The sequence below is a fragment of the Urocampus carinirostris genome, chromosome 1 (genome assembly GCF_059441175.1).
Source record: "Urocampus carinirostris isolate Australia breed hairy pipefish chromosome 1, RoL_Ucar_1.0, whole genome shotgun sequence".
Lineage (NCBI taxonomy): Eukaryota > Metazoa > Chordata > Actinopteri > Syngnathiformes > Syngnathidae > Urocampus > Urocampus carinirostris.
The window spans coordinates 64,774,022-64,788,878 of record NC_142349.1 but is presented as its reverse complement, the minus strand read 5'-3'; the positions used below and the strand labels follow the sequence as shown (position 1 = coordinate 64,788,878).

The 14,857-nt window shown below is 39.7% G+C and overlaps 1 protein-coding gene across 2 annotated transcripts in view; it reads left to right on the top strand.

Annotated features, from left to right (window-relative positions):
• The window catches only part of spsb4a (splA/ryanodine receptor domain and SOCS box containing 4a), a 143,011-nt gene that overhangs the window by 46,171 nt on the left and 81,983 nt on the right, over positions 1-14,857 (top strand). The window contains exon 1 of one of the 2 annotated variants that reach the window (XM_088348483.1): positions 12,244-12,383. The exons of the other annotated variant lie outside the window; for it this stretch is intronic. The gene's annotated coding sequence lies outside the window, so the exon portion shown is untranslated. Of the gene's footprint in view, positions 1-12,243; positions 12,384-14,857 lie in introns of those variants that run through there. 2 annotated transcript variants of the gene reach the window in all.

The window sequence follows — 14,857 nt, the reverse complement described above, 5'->3', positions numbered from 1 at the left end:
CAGGGAATACCAACAGGAAACAGGACCGAGTCACAACCAGCGTCTTGCAGGGCAGAGTTTTGTTGACGTACTGACAAAGGAAGAGTGAGAGCACTGAGCTTAAATAGATGGATGGCAGCTGGCGCCAAACGGGCGGGGCCAGTTGGGCGACATGGCAACCGTGACAAATGCTGCGTTTTAATTTGACTCTTTTGGCTTTTGTTTTGAAACGCTTGTAATAGAAATATTTCTATTCATTTTTATACTTATAAAGTTTGAATGGTTATTTGATTAAAAAAAAGAGAAACATTTTAATGCCTGAAATCTTTGTGCTGTGTTTATCGTAAATATAAAGTAAATCAAGTTCAGTTGTTCAATGATCATGACATTTCCAACCAAAAAGGATGGGATTGGTAGCAATCGTTACCATCTATCTATCTATCTACCTTGGTCATATCCCTCAAGAGGGGTGACCGACAGCAAGACACTCACATACAATAACAAAGAAAATAAAGGGAAATAGATTGCAAAAAAAACACCTTGGCCAACCCAATTGCCCAAACACCCAAACAAGTTAGGCACCTCGGCACCCAAGTTGGTCATGCTTTCGTCCCTCCAAATGAAATGGGACACCAGAAAGCAGCCATGTCCCTCGGGTCAGGGTGGCACAACACACTCTTTTGTTCAACAGCAAAAGAGTGTGTCTGGAGGAGACTTTTGTTTCACTGGTTTACCCCTGCCGCATCATACGGGTGCCCAGCCCATCCTTAAGAACGCGTCCACAATCCCACTATCCTTTCACAACACCTCTCTGTTAAAGTCAATCATTATTTCGTGGCCATATTTACACAAATAAAATACATATAATGTTAAAATCTAATCGTTATACCAAGAGCAGATTTTACTCATGTCCTCCATGTGATGTTGATAAGAAGGGAAAGAGACCGCCCCCAGGGGGCGTGGTTTATTTCACGTTAGTGAAAACATTAAACACATGAACACGACTTCAAAATAAAAGAATATAAGATTGATAAACGTACAAGAGATGCAATTAGACTGATTATTGAAACGTTACTTCATGTGTGTGTGAAAGATTGATTTTATATTTTGGAATATAAAAACAAGTTATATTCACACAGTGAATTCTGAGAAATATTACAACCAAAACGACCAACTTATCACTCTCCACTCCTTTCTATCACCAACAAGAGCTCTAGCTTCCATTATATTTAGACCTCTTTCCTGCAGCAATCGTTACTACTACGTGTTTACCTGGATCGGATCAGTAACAATCTTCCTACTGTCGCCTGTTCCTACTGGAAAACCTTCAACAACATTTTTAATTCTAGGCACTCCATGCAATTGACAATATTATTTTCGGTACAAACTGACCGGGGCCCCTCATCAGAGCAGGGAAAAGTTATGTGGCCCTCACAGGAAAAAGTTCGGGGACAGCTGCTTTGAGCCATCTGTATCACGTAATTCTTGCATCCATTGTTGGTATTCTCTTGGTTCCCCTTCTAACGCTCTGTCCTCACCCTTACCCCCACCAGGCGGCACATTTAACACTATAGTTTCCTTTATTTTCGGTGTGCCTCTTGGCCCCTTTCACCCCACCCCCGGCGTCCATCTCCCATCCCCCAACTCCCCTGCAAGTCTCTCTCTCTCTCAATCTCCCCAAGGGGCCGTGTGGACAGTTGGATGGCTTTTGTGTTTGACACGTGTGTCAGCAGAAGGCGGTGCAGGTTTGCAGGTCTAATTTTATGTGTATGGGGATAACATAGTCCCCCAGTCACCATCCGCGGACCCCCTGCCAGTGTAGCGCAGATTAACTCCCATGCACACACGTGTCCCTCAACCCCATGGGGTCCCTTAAGTGTGAAGACTCCATGATGCAGAAAATCAGAAGGCAATTTGAGGCAGGGACCAGCTGAGTACATGGGGGAAGGGTTGTTTAATGAAGGTTCTTTTTTTCCCCGCAATAGTATAATTTTCTTTCTTCAAACATGAGTTTGTGTAGTAAAGTTAAACGCTGTGGAAAAGTTAAACCAAATACATTTTTGATTTGTTCGATGATTGTTAGCAAAGCAGCAATAATGGAAAAAATACTATCACAATATCAAAATAGAAATGAATTGTCTGTATTGCCATTGATAACAATGTAATAAACATTTTTTTAAATCGAAATTAGACGTGGCACTCCAGAATGAACGAGATAAACATGTAATAGAGACCTAAAAGAGAAAAATGAGAAAAAAGAATATCAGGATAAATGAGCCAAAATATTAAGAAGGTTTTGTGCTTTGATACTTGTTTAACTTGAATTTTCTTTCATAACATTCCCAAATAACTCGATAACATAGGGATACCCATTTTCCATACAATACCCATTTTTCAATTTTTCAATCTAAGCTTAAAACACACTTCTATTCTTTAGCATATTTTATGTTGACAATATCTGTGTATTATTTGCCCTCATGTAGGTTCTAGATCAGGGGATGGTGTCATAATAGTCTGTAGTTTGCGATAGTCTTTGATCTGTGCAGCCCTTTGAGACTCTTTGTGATTAAGGGCTATACAAATAAACATGACTTGACTTGACTTCCTATTTTTCAATAAAACTGGCAATATATATTCTTAAGTTAGCTTGTTTAGTCTGGTTATGGCCCTAGAGAAGAAACTGTCTCTGAGACTGTTAGTCCTTCTTTTAAGGGACCTGTAGCAGCTACCGGCAAGCGGTCGGAGAGGTGGTGGTCCGGGGTGTGAGGAGTCCTTTATATTGTTGGCTCTGTCCTGGTATCGCGAGCTGGCAATGTCCCCCAGACTAGGCAGAGAGCAGCCAATGATTTTCTGGGTTTTGTTGATTACTCCCTGTATGTTCTCTGCCTTACTCCTAGCATACTACATCCTGATGCTGTATGCTACAAAGGAGACGCTGTGGATTTGTAGAAGTACACGATAAAAAAAAAAAAATTAATTATCTTCGTCTGTCACAATATTAAAAGTAAATCGATGACTAAAAAATGTGAGGTTGCATTCCATTTTTGCAGTTCTAACACCTTCTGGAGGTTAGTTTATTAGTGCTGTTCAATTTTAGTTAGGAATGTTTTTGCAATACGGTGAGGGTGTCTGATAAACCAGCCATAAACCTCAAATAAGTTATTTTTCATGTGGCATTTTAACTATAGTGTTTTACTCGATGTTAAACGTTTTGGAGTAAATTAACTGAAAAACTAATTTAAAAAAAACAAGTATTTTAATGTTCTCTCTCTGGCTGCTTTGATCAATCTTTTTTTTTTTTTTTTTTAAATAATTTCTTAGTATTGGTGAAGACAAAACAACGAGTCCTTTTGGCACATTTTCGCTGAGAGGACCCGAGCGTCTTCTCAGCATGATTTGTAGTGTATTGTCTTGAAGTGACAGAATTATTGTTTGGCTTCATGCTGTCCGTTGCCAACAGTTTTAACTTAGAAAGCAATTTGGTCTTTTCTAGTCCCCACCTCTTTGGTCGCAGTGAACAGCTACAGTACGCTATGTCGAATTTCCTCATCCTGGGAGGAGACTTTTGTTTCTATTTACCCCCTTTGTTTCTTCCTGTCTCTCCTCATCTGGTTTAAAAAATCTTTTCATTGGGTCACTTCTGGTTGGGCTCCACTTGGTGTGTACACTACTCAATGTTTATACTGTGTGCAATATCGCGGCAAAATGTAAACAAAACGGTCAATGAGAGAGATACTGCTCCCCAGTGTAGTTTAGGTGCAATTGCACCTTATTTTTTGGAAATAAAAAAAAAAGTTCCCTGAGGTCGAATGCACCCACGCCCCACTATTTGAGAACCACTGATGTAGAGGAAATGCTGCCATCTGCTGGTTATAATCAAGTTTGTGCCATGAGTTTTTTATTTACACGACCATAGAGTGCACCGTGTGAAAAGACGCAGTCTCCATAGCTGGTTGTATTTCTGTATTCAACACATTCACAAGGCGCACCCCACGATAGGGCGCAGGAGCCATCTGCTTGCAGCCGTTTTACAACAACACAGACAAGCATATAGGTGTGCGAATTTAAAAATACAACCGACGCAAAACTGAGTTTTGTTGTGGTTTATTTAATCATGGATTACAAAGTAAAACGCACGGCTGAAACAAAATTAAAAATAAAATAAAAAGCTTGTGCAAAACAGTTTGGCACTCACATTTTCACCGGTAATCCAAAATCTAAGCATCAAAATCCTCGTCCTCTGTTTCTGACCAGAACAGCTTTACTAAATCTCCATTAAAAGGTTCACTTTTTTCACATCACTTTCAGAAATCTTGAAAAATCCCTTCCCAAAGCAGTGAAAATCCATTCTTTTCATTATAATCTTCTGTAAGTTTCCGGTGCTACCATAGTCATGGTCGGTGTCAAAATGACACTGGTTCATGAAACGAAAGCACTAAGACGATACCAATTACTAAATACGCTAGCGCGTTATTGTCTATGAGTGGTACTTCCGCAAATAGTGGACTCATTGCGCGTGACGTCACGTTTTCTCTTTTGCTTGTGGGAAACTTGTGGCAAGGGCATAAAAGTGACAGGAGATTGCATACATGTTGCATTTAGTTGGAAATGTGAACATTCCCTGGATTTAGTTAATATTTGGGGGGACAATTCTGGTAGCACAATACTTTTCCAACTGCTAGGTATGCTACGGTGTTAGCATCCATGAGAACTGCATTCCGTGTGATGTCTTGTGTCCTCTTGCGTGCAAGCGGGATATGATGGCAATTAAACAAGAGATGCTTAACAGTCACAGGAGAGGCATAGAAGTCACATTTAATAGGAAATGTGAACAATCTCACTAAAACTTCGGATTTCACCCAAAAATGTTGTAAGTCAGCAGCATGGCGGCACAGTGGTTAGCGCGTGTGCGGCACAGTTCTGAGGTTGTGAGATATAACCCCCTGTGTGGAGTTTGCATGTTCTCCCCGTGCTTGCGTGGGTTTCCTCCGGGCACTCAGGTTTCCTCCCACATTCCAAAAAACATGCTTATCAGGTTTATTGGCCGGTCCAAATTGTCCCTAGGTGTAAATAAGCGAGCAAGAGTTCTGTCCCTGTGTGCCCTGCGACTGGCTGGCAACCAGTTCAGAGTGTCCCCTACCAACTGCCCGCAGATAGCTGGGATGGGCTCCAGCACCCCTGCAACCTTGCTGAGGATAAGCGGTGCAGATAATGGATGGATGGATGTTGTAAGTCTTGAGTCGACCAAAGCTCGAACCTGTGACCTCCCAGTTCTTGGGGGCGGGCGCCCAACCCTAAGGCCACCGAGCTGTTCTACGTCTGCAGCTCTGCATGAGAGACATGGCGCACTGCTCATTGGAGCACGCCGCACAACTTTAAGAAAATCTGAGACTTATTTGTGCGCCTTATGGTCGTGAAAATACGGTACGCAATAATTTTATCCCTAAACTATTTTAGAAGAAAAAAAACAGAATTTTCGTTGTTGGCACAGAAGTTAGCTCTTTTACACTATGGGGATTTTTGCCAGTGTCAGGGAAAGGGTTAAAATGAATGACTTGACCACTAGATGGCATGTTCTCTGTACAATATATACTCACGTTGGTTGTTTTATCAAACCGCATTAAGTTGTCGTCCGCTCCCGTTGACATTTATTGCCCAGTAATGGAGCGAGCGCCCATGAGCTCACATTGACTACTATTCAATTTGCAGTGACTTAGCAGAAACAAAGCATCCGAGAAGTTAAACGGCGTGCTTTTAACAGAGCCGAGGCAACCACTCGGCCGTGACTGATCGATGACTCAACTCCGATGTGCATCTGTGCGCACTTTTGTTAAGTGTGGACGTCTGAGAGCGCCAGTACTGCAAAGTCTGCAGACATGTGATGCAATGAAACGGTAATAATATCACTGGAGATGTTGTGTCACTTTTGGGATCGGCGCTCCGGTGGCTTCCCACCTTTTGGGAAAAGGAAGCTCATACAGGAAGTGGGCTGGCTCGCCCTTAGACCTGCATGACTGCAATCACTGTGGTCCGTCTCAAGACTCCAAGTGTGGGAGGAAAGTGAAACTATGTGTGGATGCTTTTCATGAAATAACTGCTTGTTCATTGTTCACTCGCCATATCCTGGTCCAACGTCCTCTGTGCATCGTAGATTGTGTTCTATTACGATGATTAGCTCTGCCGATTTTTGCGTCCTTAAAAGTTTGTCAGTGGTACAGTCAAACTACTCTGAGAATTGCTTTTCATTTCCTAGGGGATGATTGATGCGATCCTAACAAATTGTTTACATGAGGGTTGTCAAACTCCTTTTTACTCAAAGGCCTCGTTGTAGAAAAAACACTTGTCTCGGGGCAGGACTAGATAGATAGATACTTTATTCATCCCAGTAGGGAAATTCACATTTCCAGCAGTATCCTTGTGTTGAAAAATAAAATAATAAAATATAGAATACAAAAATACCCAATATAACGTTTTGCTCTAGAGTATTTAAATAGTGCTACATCGAGTAAAACACTATAGTTAAATATACACTGTATTAAAAATGTGGGGGTGTGGTTTAATGTGGGCTTTTACTCCTCCCGGTGGAGTTAACGAGCCTCATGGCATGGGGAAGAAATTATCTCCTCAGTCTGTCTGTGGAACAAGACTGTGACAGCAGTCCGTCGCTGAAGATGGTAAATTAATGGTATAAAATTTTTGCCTTAGCTGCAGGGCTAGGGATCTCTTGGAGGCTCACAGTTAAATAACAATTATGATTCTGGGTTCTAAGATTATAAAACACGATTGAGGATTTTTTCCTCTATATATTTTCCTTCACTAAAATTTAATCTGATATAGAGTTTATTAACTTGGGCTGCACGATCAACCGAAATCTAATCGATGTAGCGATGTGACATAGCGCGATCGTGTAATCTTGATTTTCTTTTTCAAGGATTTATAGTTCCTTTTTGTCATTTGAGTGATGGAGCATTTGGCCAACCCGAATTGTCACAGTTCGGGTTCTAATGGTGCTGGCCAATCAGAGACCAGTTTTAACGACACTAGCCAATAAAGGTGAGGCAAAGTGCACACCACACACCCACGAATGAAACTCGTACAGAAAATTGACTTTACTTTTTAAATTGAAAATCGCATTGAAATTACAATATACGCTATTAGGACATATTCACAAAAACAACTGTGCGTTTCTAATGAAGCAAAACAACAAGTGAATTATTAGGATTTATTTAACTCAGGGAAAATCCTGTAAACTGGAAAGTGACAAATATAGTATGGTAATGTAATTGCAAATTCATTTAATGCTTTAAAAGGCTTTGTCTGGTTTTTATCTATTTTTTTCAATGAAAATGTTCATCTGTATTTGGGAACTTCGCCCTTAGATTTCATATCTGTTATAGAAAAGAGCTATACTTCTGAAAAGACACCCAGGTCCTTTTTAAACTCATAATTTTTAATCCAGGTGCAAACTGATATTTCCAATCACCCTGAATAAAAAACCCAGTTTAGTTGCAAGTCTTGCAGTTGAGAGACATCCTCATATTGCCTTAAACAGTGCATCCGTGACTTATGGTCTAAGTATAATAACATCAGGATAGGTGTTTCCTCAAATGTTCTCTGGTTGATAAATGGTAGTCAGCTAAACAGCTTGGGTGGGTTTGCTTTACATCTAGTAGACATATTTAAAACTTCAGCTCATTGTTTCACATAATGCGGCTCAATTTTCTTTTGTGCTTCTCTGAGCTTTGTGTCGGGTTGGGTTACATCCTTTGGCCCGGGGCCCATGTCTTGGACACCTGTGGTCTACATTTATGGTAAAAAAATGTATAACACCGTACACGTGCCATATGCGAGCAATCTGATCAGGGGGCAAGCACTAGCAACGGAATTACACAAATAGAAGTTGTTTAAACATTCAACTTTTGACATTAATAAAGGGGGATTTTATTCATGTAGCTCAGTAAAACTAGTTCCGTGCTTGTTTGCTCTCACTCCAAAAGTGGGCTACGTTGCTGTGTTCTGTTCACCCTGCCATTGAAGTTGCCATTTTTCACAACTTGAAACACAATAAGACGACTAATCGCAAAAAAACATTGTTGCAAAGTATTAAGGATTGATAATCAGAATATATAACAGAACAACACTTTAAAATTAAGTTTATTATAAATCTACTTATAACATTCATTGCATGTATATGACATTGTTGTTTTCCACCTGCTATCAGTATGTACCTGTATTTACTTGTCTTCATTCATGCAATTTTTGCGTTGCGTCATCTGCTACAAGCCACGTGAACTCCTGTTTCCACGGTCCACTTAAAGTTACGTTTTGTAGCGTCAGAAAATGTTGTTAGCTTCTTTTGAATCTTTCTTCTGGGGCTGAGGGTTTGGCTTGATTCCTGATAAGGATATGTCAGAGTGTGCAGTTTCCTCATGCATGAGAAGATAAGCAGGGCATTGTGGTTCAGCCTTTAAGTATATTTATTCCACAACAGCAGGCAAACAAGAACACGGCTCCATTCAATATAACATGGCAATCGATAGTTATCAAAAATAAATATGGTGCGTTTGTAATGTCGTCACACAGTCTAAAATGTCTTACCGCAATACCACGAGGAAGAGCGCTATTAAATTGACAAATTCCTAACCCCTTATCCATTTTCTTGTGTTCTCTGGGCGTCTACTTTGGAAAATGATATGCAAATTCGCGACCATATAACGCTCGGGAATGTCCGGAAGCACGAAGTTGTTCAAGGCAGCCTTATGATTGGCTGCCAAGTATGCAAATTGACAAACGAACTGAAATTCCGAAATTTCCAAACGAACCGAAATTCCGAAATTTCCAAAACGAACGAAGATTTTTAAATCGGAATAAAACGTTTAATTTGTTAAAAAATAAAATAAAAATAAAAAAACGAAAGATTTATTTTGTTTTTTTCTTGAAAAAGTTGTCAACCACCCAGGCGGAGACATTTTTTAAGTTTTACGCCCGACGTAAAAGATGCACGCCCCGGGCATCCGGGCACCCGTTATTTCAAAAACTGCCAATACACATGAAGCTATTTAGTTATTAAGCTAAAGTTTGCGTGCATCATTTGTCTTAGTACTACAAGCCCCACAGTGCTTTGCGTCATAAAAATATGCTGAGTGAGTAAGTTTGTGCGCAAGTAAGCAAATTCTTGATATATGGTTCGTATTTTGCGCAAATTCACTTAATATGAGTGTTGTTGACCAGATTACCCGCAGAATTTGAGGCGATGCAGTATTGAAGTTTTGATCATGACTGTGAAATTGGGTCTATAATGGTGGAAATCACAGCTTGTAAATTGGGTTAGATGAATGACAACTTGCGTCATTGAGGTTTAATGTCCCGATTTGACTTTTCCCTGCAGTGAGCGCGCTACGGTAATCTTTCCGTCACATCGCAGATGGCCCAAATGGCCGATGTCACCGCAGGGAGAATCGTGAACAATGAAATTGCGTCAAAGAGCAATAAAAAAAGTGGAACAGCATAAGAGTAACACTGCAAAAACATAATATAACCAAGATAAATTATAATGTCGAGGCAAAATGGGCTTGTTCTTTCTTCTAACGCTGCAGTTCTTGGTTTCAGAAGTCAAACGAATAATATAGGCACTCTCTCTAAAAGTGAGAATGTAAACAGGTAGATGGCTTTTTCCTTTCTATTTCTTTCTTTCTCATTTTATTTCTTTCTTTCTTGCTGTCTATCTTTCTTTCTATTTTTCTTGCTTGCTTTCTATCTTTCTTGCTGGCTTTTTTCTTTCTTTCTTGCGTGCCCTCTTTCTTTCTTTCTTTCTTTCCTGCTTTCCCTCTTTCTTTCTTTCGTTCTTTCTATCTCATTTTATTTCTTTCTTTGTTGCTTGCTTTCTATCTTTGTTGCTTGCTTTCTATCTTTGTTGCTCGCTTTCTATCTTTGTTGCTCGCTTTCTATCTTTTATGCTTGTTTTCTAACTTGCTGACTTGCTTTTTCTTGCTTTCCATTTTGCTTTCTATCTTTTTTATTTCTTGCTTTCTTGCTTGCTTTATATCTTTGTTGCTTGTTTTCTATCTTGCTTTCTTTCTTTCCTGCTTTCCCTTCTTTCTTATTTTATTGTTTTCTCGCTTGTTTTCTCTTTGTCGCTTGTTTTCTATCTTTTCTGCTTGCTTTCTATCTTTTCTGCTTGCTTGCTTTTTTCTTGCTTGCATTCTTTCCTGCTTGCCCTCGTGCTTTCTCTTGCTTTCTTTCTTGCTTTCTATCTTGTTTTATTTCTTGCTTTGTTGCTTGTTTTCTATCTTTGTTGCATGTTTTCTATCTTTCTTGCTTGCTTTCTATCTTTCCTGCTTGCTTGCTTGCTTTCTCTTGCTTTGTTTCTTGCTTTCCATCTTTCTTTCATGCTTTCTTTCTTTCTTGCTTTCCTTGTTTGTTCTAAACTGGTTTCACCATTTGCTTTAAAAAAAAATCATTACAGTAAATGTTTTTCATTTCAATATTACTTTAAGTTACCTCGATGTCAATTTGCATAATAACCCTTGTTATTACACGCCAGACATTGCAGGTACTGCATGCTCTGCTCATGCGGAACCGGCGGCACGTGCACGTGTGCATCAACATGTCTTGTTGAGTATACAGGCAAAAGGGCGTGTTAGGGAGTTGATCCGATCGGTGGCTCGGTGTGAGCTCTTTGTAAGGTGGACGGTGGGCGGGCGGGGGAGTAAGGTGACATGGGTGTTCCGCCTGCCGAGTTACTTGCTGCTGGCGACTCAGTTTGATGAGATCACATAGGGTATACTTTCGCTACTCTCCTCTCTCTTCCCTTTTCCTCCCACCCTTTCTAGATAGATAGATAGATAGATGGATAGATAGATAGATACTTTATTCATCCCCGAAGGGAAATTCACATTTCCAGCAGCATCCCTTCGCTGAGAACAATACAATAATAAAACATGAAGAATACAATATACAAATACCCAGTGTGACGTGCAAATGCCCACTGTAGCGTTTTATATAGAATAACTAAATAGTGCTATACAGAATACATATTGCAATAAGATTCGGTAATTCGGTAGGTTTTCATCATTGTACTCTATTTCATTCTTTGGTGTGAAATATATCAAAATATTTTACTTAGCATAAAACAGGCTTCCTGCATATCCTTAAAAAGGCATTGAATTCATTATTCTAAAAATAAATCCCTAATTGGCATTAATGTCTTAGTCATTGTCTTTTGAAATAATTCAGTGATTTACCTTCGTGGCAACATAACGGACCACAATAACAGATTTATCAAAACAGTGATATGGTTTCAGGGGGGGTCTCGGGTGTCCAGGGTGTAATTTAGTGTAGAGCCGCTGCTGCGTGACGATGTGTTGTGTGCAGGCAATATATATATATATATATATATATATATATATATATATATATATATATACACAGGGTTGGGTAGGGTTACTTTAACTGGATTACTTTCAATTACTTTTGGATTACTCCAATACCAAATCTGCTAATAAAAGACAATGAAACTCCACAAAGTTGAAACTTTCATGTCCATTTTGTTTGTAAATGATGCAATGTTCAAAATGTAGTATATAAAAGATTTAACATAGCTTTTCTTGTTAAAAAAACTGTCTTGGCCCCCTCTGCTGGATCAAAGCAGTACTACAGTTCCCAGTGTCACATCGAAATGGTGTGCACTCTAATTTGCATTGGTATAACGTTCTTGGTGGCTCAAATGATACGATACAACAAATCGATGATGTAATTGCTAACACTTTAAATCATCCATTTAAATCGTTTTTATCGATTAGTTGTTGCGGCACTAAAGTAATCACATTTAATAACAAGATAAAACAAGAAAAAGACTGGTTAAAATGAGCAAAACTATTCCAAGTTCCCAAAAATCTCGCTCAGGTAGAATTCATTATGCTGGTCAATAATAAATACGTTTCTTGATTTCTACTCCAAACTTGGTTTCCTCATTTGCCTCATCGTTGCAATCTAACTCAATCTAACAAGTATTTTTGTAACTGAAGAAGAGTTTGGAGGTGTTTGATGCTCATGGCGACAATGGTCCCTCGGGAACACAATTTGGAGTGTGGTGGGGGAAGGTGATGGGGGTGGTTGGAATAAGTGATAGCCTCTGGACAGATAAGCTCCAGGGAGAAAAAGAGGGAGGGAACGGTAGAGGGCGGAGGCAGGAAGAGAGCGTGTCGACCGGCTGGCAGAGAACAGAGGGAGTCTCTCTTCTTTTCTTCCTCTCGGTCCGAGTCGCCGGCTGCCGGCTGTCTTCTTCTCGTCTGCTCGCCGGCTGGAAAGAGAAGGTCCAACATGGACTTGGGCAGACGCCGCAAAATGATAGACTGATCACTTGGGAGGCAAAGTAAGGGGCTCTAGAAACATCTCTTAAAGAAGTGAGTGGCATTTGTCTAATGGATTCAAAGTTGTAAGTGAGCGAGTGTTTTCCTACCTGTGGTGAGCTTGTTACCTCTGTCAACGCTTGTGTTTATATTTAACACTTTCTCCCGCTGCCGATGTTACCATGCGCACAGCACGCCTCTCTTCTTCTCTTCATCTCTTCCCCGCTCTTGGACTGTATCCATTATTTGTCTTAATAGCCTCCGGGTCCCAGCTGGTCAACTGGGATAGCCCGGTATGTGTTTGAGTGTCTACTGCTTTTTTTGTGAAATAGTGCCGCCAGCTTTGTACTTGTTTACCCTGCTATATTTCGTTTTTGTTTTAATGAGCCGTTTTTATAGGTTCATGCAGGCTGCGTGGGTTAAGAGCCCAAACGGTGCATGCAAATTTCCCAAATGTATCACTAATGAAGCTACTATACCTCGCACTTGTTCGTTTTAAGCTAAGAAGAAAAATGTAAAGAAGGCTGGTCTCAAATATAGCAGGGCATAAGCAAGCCTGGGCGGCAGCCACACAGTGCAGAAGTTCAGGTTCAGCTATCGCAGCCTCCTCGTGTGGAGTTTGCATGTTCTCCCTCTGCCTGCGTGGGTTTCCTCCGGGCACTCTGATTTTCTCCGACATTCCCAAAAGCATGCATGTCAGGTTAATTGGCTGGTCCAAATTGTCCTTAGGTGTGAATTAACGAGTGAGTGAGTTTTCTGTCTCTGTGTGCCCTGCGACTTGCTGGAGACCGGCTCAGGGTGTCCCCTGCCCGCTGCCCAAAGACATTGGCTCCAGCACCCCCGTGACCCTCCTGAGGATAAGTGGTGCAGATAATGGAAGGATGGATAAAAAAGCATGTTGTTTTGCCAAGCAGCATTTCGGGTGAACGTATTTATTTTGGCTGCGCGTAATACGCAAGGTTTTTATGGTAATAATTAGTGCAATGATTGATCCGTCGACAAACATTGTTGACCACAATCGCAAATCATTGGATGCAAGGTTTTTATCTCATTATCTCTTATTAGTCATGGTACCAGAAAACAATATTAGCGAATGGAGAAAACGGAAAGTTGTACTGAAAGTTATAAAAAAGAAATGCAAAAAGCACCGCGAGAGAAACGACTCAATGGTGTATCTGATGATGAATCGGACTTTGAAGGACATTAAATACATGCAATGTAAATTTCATTTTGATATTGTGTTCACAGTTTACGTTGTCACTAAAAGATTTTACTCATTGCTCCATGTATTCAACAAGGTATTGTCATTTACAATACTTAGAATAGAAGAGAGCAGTAGACTATATTGTCATTAAAACATGCATAATACACAATGAAATTACATCAGCCTCTGGTACCCTGAGTAAAAATAGTGTGATGATAAGATAAAATGGAATGCCTATTTGTATGCTGTGTATATCAATGGTGGTGCAGTGGTTAGGCGCTCTCACTGCCACAACCCGGGTTCGTTTCCTGTTGCATCGAGTTTTGGCTGAGAAAAGGTGAAACAACATTTCTAACCGATCTTTAATCCAAAAGTAGGTGTGCGCTTGTGCGTTTTATAAATGAATAGATCATATTTTGGTTGTAGAATTATAATTTGGGCTGTAAAATGCAATTAAAAAAATAAAAATGTCACACATTGTCAATTCATTACAAATCAACTGAAATTTTACAAGCCTTTCATTATTTTAAAATTGCTGACTTTTGAGTTACAGCCTGCTAGCATAATTTTTCATGATATTGTAATATTTTTAGATTTCACAACAGATTTTTTCCACATAATCAACAATGTTAAAACAATAAAAGACTTGCAATATTCCCTATTTAATTTTTAAACTGCATTTCAGAAAATGAAAAACTTTATCTCAATATTCACATTTCCAGAGTCAGTCCTATAGTGTGCTAATCTATGCTTTGAGCGCGCCGAAAGCCAACTCGTGTTGATTTTATCAGCCATTTTTATTATCTGATTACCTGTCAATTTCGTGTTAGTGAAAATGATAGTCACCTTTCCTACGCTGAAAATGTAGTCTTCTTTAACGTGTGACAAGAATTTAGAATATTTAGGTGTTATGTCTCTATTTTTGCACCCTTGTCCTTGAGCAGTTTGTATTCCGGAGCAATTTATAATCTGTAAAATACAGTAAAATAATTTTTAAGTTTTGATTTTCTCTTGCATTCTAAATAGTGTCATTGAAAGGTTAGGGTGTTTTTTTTTAATACACAAATCTGATTCATTACCTTAAGATTACCATAGAAGCAAGTGAATTAAACTAACCAGCCATCTCTTTTTTTATATATATAAACAATTTCTTGTATATATCCTATTGATGTTGAAGCGAAAGTATTCTACAATAGATGACCTTCGCCAGAGATGTAAAGTGCCTCCTAAATAAAATGACGTACTATTGAGAAGCCCGAGCTATTGTTAGCTGTGGTAGCCTTGTTAGTTACTGTATGTCCTTTGTCTAGGAGTTTTGAATATC